The sequence below is a fragment of the Capra hircus genome, chromosome 23, assembly GCF_001704415.2.
Source record: "Capra hircus breed San Clemente chromosome 23, ASM170441v1, whole genome shotgun sequence".
In the NCBI taxonomy this organism is placed as follows: Eukaryota; Metazoa; Chordata; class Mammalia; order Artiodactyla; family Bovidae; genus Capra; species Capra hircus.
The window spans coordinates 21,222,418-21,229,789 of record NC_030830.1 but is presented as its reverse complement, the minus strand read 5'-3'; positions in this window follow the sequence as shown (position 1 = coordinate 21,229,789).

The following is a 7,372-nucleotide window of genomic DNA, read 5'->3' as shown; positions in this document are numbered from 1 at the left end:
CCATGTGCTACAACTACGGAAGCCTGTGTGTCTAGAGCCCATGCTCCACAAGGGCAGCCACCACAGTGATAAGCCCTAGCATGGCAGCCGGAAGTGGCCCCCCTCACCAACTCGAGTAAAGCCCACAGAGCAATGAAGACCCAGCACAGCCAAAAATAAATAAATAATACATAAAAGGTATTGTTTAAAAAAAAGTTACTTTCACCATAGTCACAGTTACTTGGCCTTTTTATCAAAGGCGATGGCTCCCTCAAATCTCAGGGTGACAGATGGAGTGACCATCTTTCACACTCCATACCACCACCTCCTGAGCGTGATGCCCCAGAGCCAGATAAAAATACCTGTGTGTGGCGCTCTGGCGGTCCACTTTCTCCTTCTGCCTTGCCGTCCTCCACAGAGCCAATTCCCCTGATTTGTTACAGATGAGCCACTGAGTCTTGTGAATGAAGCTCATGGGCTCTTCCCCACCCTACCTTGCAATCCTGCTGTCATCCTGGGAGATTTCAAGGACGATGTAGTTGACCATCTGGCCTGAGGCCCTTAAGCTCCTTGACTGGCTCACATCCAGTGACTTTTCCTTTTGGGGACCACCCTGGTAACCATTCTCTGGTCCTTGTCAGAACAGACTTCACCACCCAAAGTCACAAATCCAGGCATCAAACTTGTCTTACATCTCTCTCCCAAGCTTCTTACTACCTCATCTAGTTACCAATTTCTAAACCTTGACCCCTCCACATTCCTAATTTGTCACATCTCATGAGATAATATGAGAAAGGAAAATGAGGAGAGATTAAGTTATCTGCTGAGGCCACAGACGGGTAAACAGGGAGTTGGGATTCAGATCTGGATATCTGTCACTTAGCCCATGGGCTTCTTCACCACAAAATGTCATCGTTTCACATTTTTTCTTACCCTTACAAAAAGATCAATAAAGTCTTAATAAATGGAAAGATGAATTGTCAGATAGATTGATAATTATCTGACTTGGGAGGATAGTGGCTGGGAGGATCCCTTGAAGAAGGGAATGGCAACCCATTTCAGTATTCTTGCCTGGAGAATTCCATGGACAGAAGAGCCTGGAAGACTACAGTCCATAGGGTTGCAAAGAGTCAGACATGAGTTAGTGACTAAATGACAACAACAAGGATATCATCTATTTAAACAATTACATTTAAAGAAGAAGAAAAATCTGTGGCTAGAATGAAAGGAATTTTAACTACCCCAAAGATCTGGATTATGGTCCTAATTCTGAGATTTGGAGCTTCATGTGCCAAGACAGCCACAATCTCAGCCTCCTTCCCAGGAAAGTGGATCAAATGTCACAGTTGGGAATGGAGATGCTTCAGAAATTACAAACCAGTGCACACCGGTTAGGGGTGCTTATTATTTCCCTGCCTCACAGTCTGTTCAGCATGTGTGTGTGTGTGAAGTTGCTCAGTCGTGTCTGACTCTTTGCGACGCCACGGACTGTAGCCTACCAGGCTCTTCCGTCCATGGGATTTTCCAGACAAGAGTACTGGAGTGGGTGCCATTTGCTCCTTGCATATAGAGAGCCACTTGAATGAGTGATCTTATCTAATTTCACCTACTTTAAAATATTGGAGCCAGGGGCCCAGTGATTTGCATCTTTTCCCTCTCCTTCACTCTGGCCCTGCTCTGACACTTTCCAGTAGAGAAGCCCCTTACCTCTTCATGTAGCTGCTTTAAATTCTTAGAATCAGTTTAAGCTCTGTTCATGTCCCAGTTTCCTGCATGAAACCTTCCTAACTACTCAATCTTCATCCTTCCAGGGCCTCTACTTACAGTTGTGCACTGTATAAGAACACCTGAGAGATAGGATGAGGCAGCAAGGAGACCCAGCCCACCGTCTACTTACAGAGCCACGAACCTCGGCAGCCCATAGCAGCATTGCCCCTGATGAAGGGGAGGGGTCCATTCTAACTTGCACAAAGGTGTCAGAGGGGCTGGCAGGTCTATACGCATCATTCTTTGTCCTGAAACACCTCCTAATTTCTTTTTCTAAAAAATTGTCTTTTGGCCACTGACCAGGGATCTAACCTGTGCTCCCTGCGTTGACAGCACCAAGTCTTAACACTGGACCACTGGAGAAGTCCTTGCTGTTGTTTAGTAACTAAGTCTCTTTGAGACTTCATGGACTATAGCCCACTAGGCTCCTCTGTCTGTAGGATTTCCCAGGCAAGAGTACTGGCTGCTGCTGCCGCTGCTGCTAAGTAGCTTCAGTCGTGTCCGACTCTGTGCGACCCCATAGACTCCAGCCCACCAGGCTCCTCCATCCATGGGATTTTTCCAGGCAAGAGTACTGGAGTGGGTTGCTATTCCTTCTCCAGGGAATCTTTCCTACCCAGGGATTGAACCCATATCTCTGGCACTGGCAGGTGGATTCTTTAGTGCTGAGCCACCAGGGAAGCCTAGAGAAGTCCCTGAGCCATCTCCTAATTTATTACTGTTAAATTTTTTTTCCAACTTCTCTGACTTTGGCTCATGCTTAGCTCCGTGAGGAACAGGACTATGTCTTCCCTCACAGAAGACATACCTTCTGAAGCCAAGCCCACTGATGGGTATCTTAAGCAGTCTTTCAAGGCTCCAACTAAATCCTAAGGATGGTTTCTCAGTCCATATCCAAAGTGATGACTCTGAAACATGAGAGCATCAGCAGTCCCTTCCTTGAAATTCTCACCTCTGCTGCCTCCTGGGTTTCCTTTTACCTCTCTGACCATGCATTACAGGGGATCAACTGCATCCTAGCACAATGAGGTGGAGCTGCATGGACTTTGAAGGCAGATGGGCCAGATTCCCATCCCTGCTCCACCACTTTGCAGCTGTGAACCTTAAGAAGGTCCAGTAAGCTCCCTGAGCTCCACTGCCATCCAGATCTTTATCTATGGTCTTGATGTACTTACCGAGTCAAAATTCCTGTGCATCCTTGTATGTCTCATCACCATCTCAACTTCAATTCTAAATTATTCTTGCCTGGATTATTTGCCACCTTACCCAGAACAGGGCTTCCCTGGTGGCTCAGACAGTAAAAAACCTGCCTGCACTGTAGGAAACCTGGGTTAGATCCCTGGGTGGGGAAGATCCCCTGGGGAAGGAAATGGCAACCCATTCCAGTGTTCTTGTCTGGAGAATTCCATGGACAAAGGACCTGGTGGGCTACAATCCATGGGGTCGCGAAGGGTCAGACACGACTGAACAACTAACAATTTTACCCTGACAGGCAATAAACAGCTGTCTCTCATTGGGCAGTAGGTGGCGCTGTCTCCCAAGACACGATGCACCTTATTTTCCGCTCTGGGAGGCAGAATGTCTCAGGGCCCTGGGAATTTTCATTTTAAAATGAGTTTCCAATCTGGCCTTGTAATTCCTCAGAGCAAGACATACCTGGCTGTGGAAAGTTAGCTCTGATATATGCACATTCGGGAAGAGGGATGGAAGAAGGAGAAGAGGGCATAAAACTATATAAGAGGAGGAGGGGTATAGCCCAGGAGAGACAGCCAGCAGAGCAGCAAAAGGCAGGGACCTAGGAAGACAGTGCCAGTGAGAGATATCTGACAGCAGAAATAGCCAAGAATTTTAAAATGCAGAAAGTCTAATGCTGAACCTTAATCTATCTGCTCCACGATTATGAAAAAGGAAGGGAGGGGAATAGGAGCTCAAGACTGGAGACTCAGGAAAAAAGGAGAATTCAGCAGAGGCCTTAGGAGCTGCTAGTGAAAGTAACATGTTCTAGGTGGGACCTCCTGGGTTCTACCCAGTGGCATGGAGGAAACAGCCTGAAATGTACTGAGGCTATTAGTCATTCACCAGGTTGATAGAGTCCTTATTTTGAGTCCTATAGAAAGACTTCTCCTGAGAAGCACAGCCAGATAGAACTGTATGAATGCTTTGGTTGTTGAGGTGGCGGAAGGGGCTGAATCCACCCTGTGTGGAAGGTGTACAAGCGACTGACTGACCGTCGGTACTTGGTTGGACACATCTGTTTTCAACAAAAGGATGAAACTATACGATAAACAAAATAGGGGAATTTATGAACTTCCAAACTCACTGAGGCTTGAAGAAGAAAGAAAAGAAGCCAGCAAGAGCAGAGATTGACATTAGGCGAGATGGAAAGTCAGGGGCAGATGGATGTGAGACCCCAGTAGAGGGACTTCAGTGACAATCTTGCTGCAGTGTCAGGGTGCACAGAGGAGGATCCTGAAGCTCCTCACCTGCTCTGGCCCTTTCCAGTGCTCTGGGATAGGCCCTAGCTACGTGTTCAACAGGGCCATGCTCTTCTGTAAAATTTGCAAAAGTAATATATTTTTAACCATAGGTAAGATTGCTGTCTCTTTCCTGGTATCGGGTGACTTTGGGGTGTGCGATCTAGCTAAGGATGAGTTAAGTTGGGCTTCCATTGTTCAGGTTTGTTAAGATTCATCAGTTATTGCTTAATAAGTTCATGAGTTATTGCTGGGTGTCCTCCATGTAGAAATGGCTTCCAGGAACACCTTTACCACCCACTGAGACAGCTCACCTGACCTCAGAGACTAAAGCGCAGGGTCAGAGAATGTGTCATGACACATGTCCTGTGACATGTGGTACCAGACGTCTGTGGACAGGGGAGTCAATAAATCCCTTCTACATCCCTAGATATGGAAAATTTTAAGTGTAGGATTTAGTTTCACCAAGGTCTAGTCAAAATGGAAGTGCTTTTCTTCAGGAATATATTTAGCAATGTAACATATATGAATATGTATACATGCCAAATTATTTTTAACATATTTCTGCATGAAATCAATTGAAGTTATTCTGACACCAAAAAGCAACTTGGAAGAAAAACAATTCAGATCAAACCAAAATCAATAAGTGACGGGAAGAGATGAATGTTAAATAGAAGTAAAGAATAGAGTCCTAGGTTTTTTGACACTCAGTTGGCAAAGAATAAACCTATAAACATATTACATTTTAAAAACTTTATTTTATTTTTTAGTTGTCATTTCTTATTGATTTGGTATGAAATATTGGCACCTGGAATCTTAGAACTCACAATACCTTTTTAGAAAAAGGAATTAGCAATAAACAGGTCAGTGACCTTTAGCAATTTAAAGAGCTATTTAAGATTAATCACTGGAGTGTTCTGAAATCTTAGAGCTCACAGAAGAAACTCTTAACAGAAGTTTTCCCAAAGTTAATGAACTAAAAATTGGCACATTATTATCAATAATGATAGTGAAACTGAAATAAATTTTTCTTAACTTTCAATTTAAAAAATTATTAACCAAGCTAGAGGAAATGCCAAATTGAAAGCACTGGGTGTTGTTTCACTGGGGACTCCAAAGAGTTCCGGTACCACAGCTCTTTATATCTCAGCGCAGAAAGGAATTCAGAGAGAGGCAAAGTGATAGATAAGAAGTGACTATTAGAATAGGAAGCTTGTGAGGTTTACAAGCAGACAGGTGAGAACGGACGAGAAATGCAATGCCCTAAGAAATTCCTGGGCTACAGTTTTATAATTAAAAGAAAAGTGGGGAAGGGGAAAACTTCTTTGTCTTTCTTGAATAGACATCATGCTTCCATCATCAGCTCCTCCTTCAGGTTGAGCAGGGGAGTTTTCTTGTCCCTTCATGGTCAAGCTGGTCCACAGATTATTGCTTTTTATGTGTGCAGAGAACATGTCTTAGGGATCTTTAACTTCCTGAGCTCACTGGACAGGACGTGGGGCTCATGCCACCATTTTAGGGGCATGTCTCCAGGGCTTCTGTTGCATGGTTTTGTTGCTAAACAAGCCTGCTTGGTTTTGTGGCTAAGCAAATCTTCTTTCTTGAGTAATCATTAACTTGCAGGGAATGGCACCCCACTCCAGTACTCTTGCCTGGAAAATCCATGGACGGAGGAGCCTGATGGGCCGCAGTCCATGGGGTCGCTAAGAGTCGGACACGACTGAGTGACTTCACTTTCCCTTTTCACTTTCATGCATTGGAGAAGGAAATGGCAACCCACTCCAGTGTTCTTGCCTGGAGAATCCCAGGATCGGGGGAGCCTCAGGGGCTGCCGTCTATGGGGTCACACAGAGTCGGACACGACTGAAGCGACTTAGCAGCAGCAGTAGCAGTATATTTTTTCTACTTACAGTCCCCTAGTAAGATTAACTATTTAATTACCTTCTTTGTCCCTTTACTCTGTCCCTATCAAAATGACTAATCATCACCAGAGAAAATGTATTACAAAGTTGATGTCAAATGAAGGAGACAAAAGTATAGAGAAGGGGCGAGGCTTCCTAAAGGGCTCAGTCTCTCTTCATCTCGCATTGGCCCCTGAGGGGGTTTTGTGGCAGCTATGCAGGCCCCAGCCGACCCCTCCAGAGAGGTGGGTCGTGCAGGAGGCCAAGGTGGCCAGCGTGGCCACGTGTGGGCACAGGCAATGGTGCTGCCCCTCCTGGGTGAGGGCAAGGCCAAGAACCCGCACCTGAGCCAGAAGACGCCGGGTCCACACACATGAGTCCACCTTGAGAGTGCCTGCTCCTGTCTTCCCTAGAGGCAGAGATCACCCTCCAGTCCCTGGCTCCTCATGAGGAGCCTCACCTGAAAGGCCACTCAGAAGAAACTGTGGGTGAATGGCAGCTTCCCGGTTGTGAGATGGACTGCGGAAGATGCCCGGCTTTTTCTGAATTTCCTTCATTTCCTTTCTTGGCCACCTTTTCCTGGTAGTGGGGACCATTCACTGCTTTGGGCCCCTGTTTGCCCCTGACGTCTCTACCAGGAAAAGGGGGCTGAGGCCCAGCCTTCTGTTCCAGGTCAGGCAACACTTCCTTTCCTAAGGCATTGCTTCCTGCAGTAGATGCTACTTCATTCTTGAAGCCTATAGTTTTTTTTGCCTATACCAGCTCTTGGGTGCTTGGGGCCCACCTATTTCCTTGTTGCTGGAGGAGGGAGATGATTAAATGATTGTGATTGCAAATAAAACTGAGCAACTAAAAAAAAAGTATAAAAATACAGGGAAAATATAGCAGTGACCAGTTATTTAAAAACATTTGAATTTTTTGATGTTTATGATATGTCAGCTTTTTAAACCTTGTAATTTGTTGCCATTGCTTTCTTCTCATTCTAAGTAAATATTCACTTTGATTCCTAATGTTATATCTCTAATTTTGTGTCCTTTTCCTTGAAGAGGCCCCAACAATGTGTGAGCTTCAGACTCCACAAACCTAGCGCCCCATCCCTCCACTTCCCCCACCCTCCACCACCCCAATCCCCCCAACCCTCCCCATCCCTGCTATGAGGGATTTTTTAGGGGTGGGGGGCAGTGATGGTGTGATGTAGGTGGGCGCAGGTCTCCATCAGGAAGCTGTAAAGGAGATCTGAACATTAAAAGA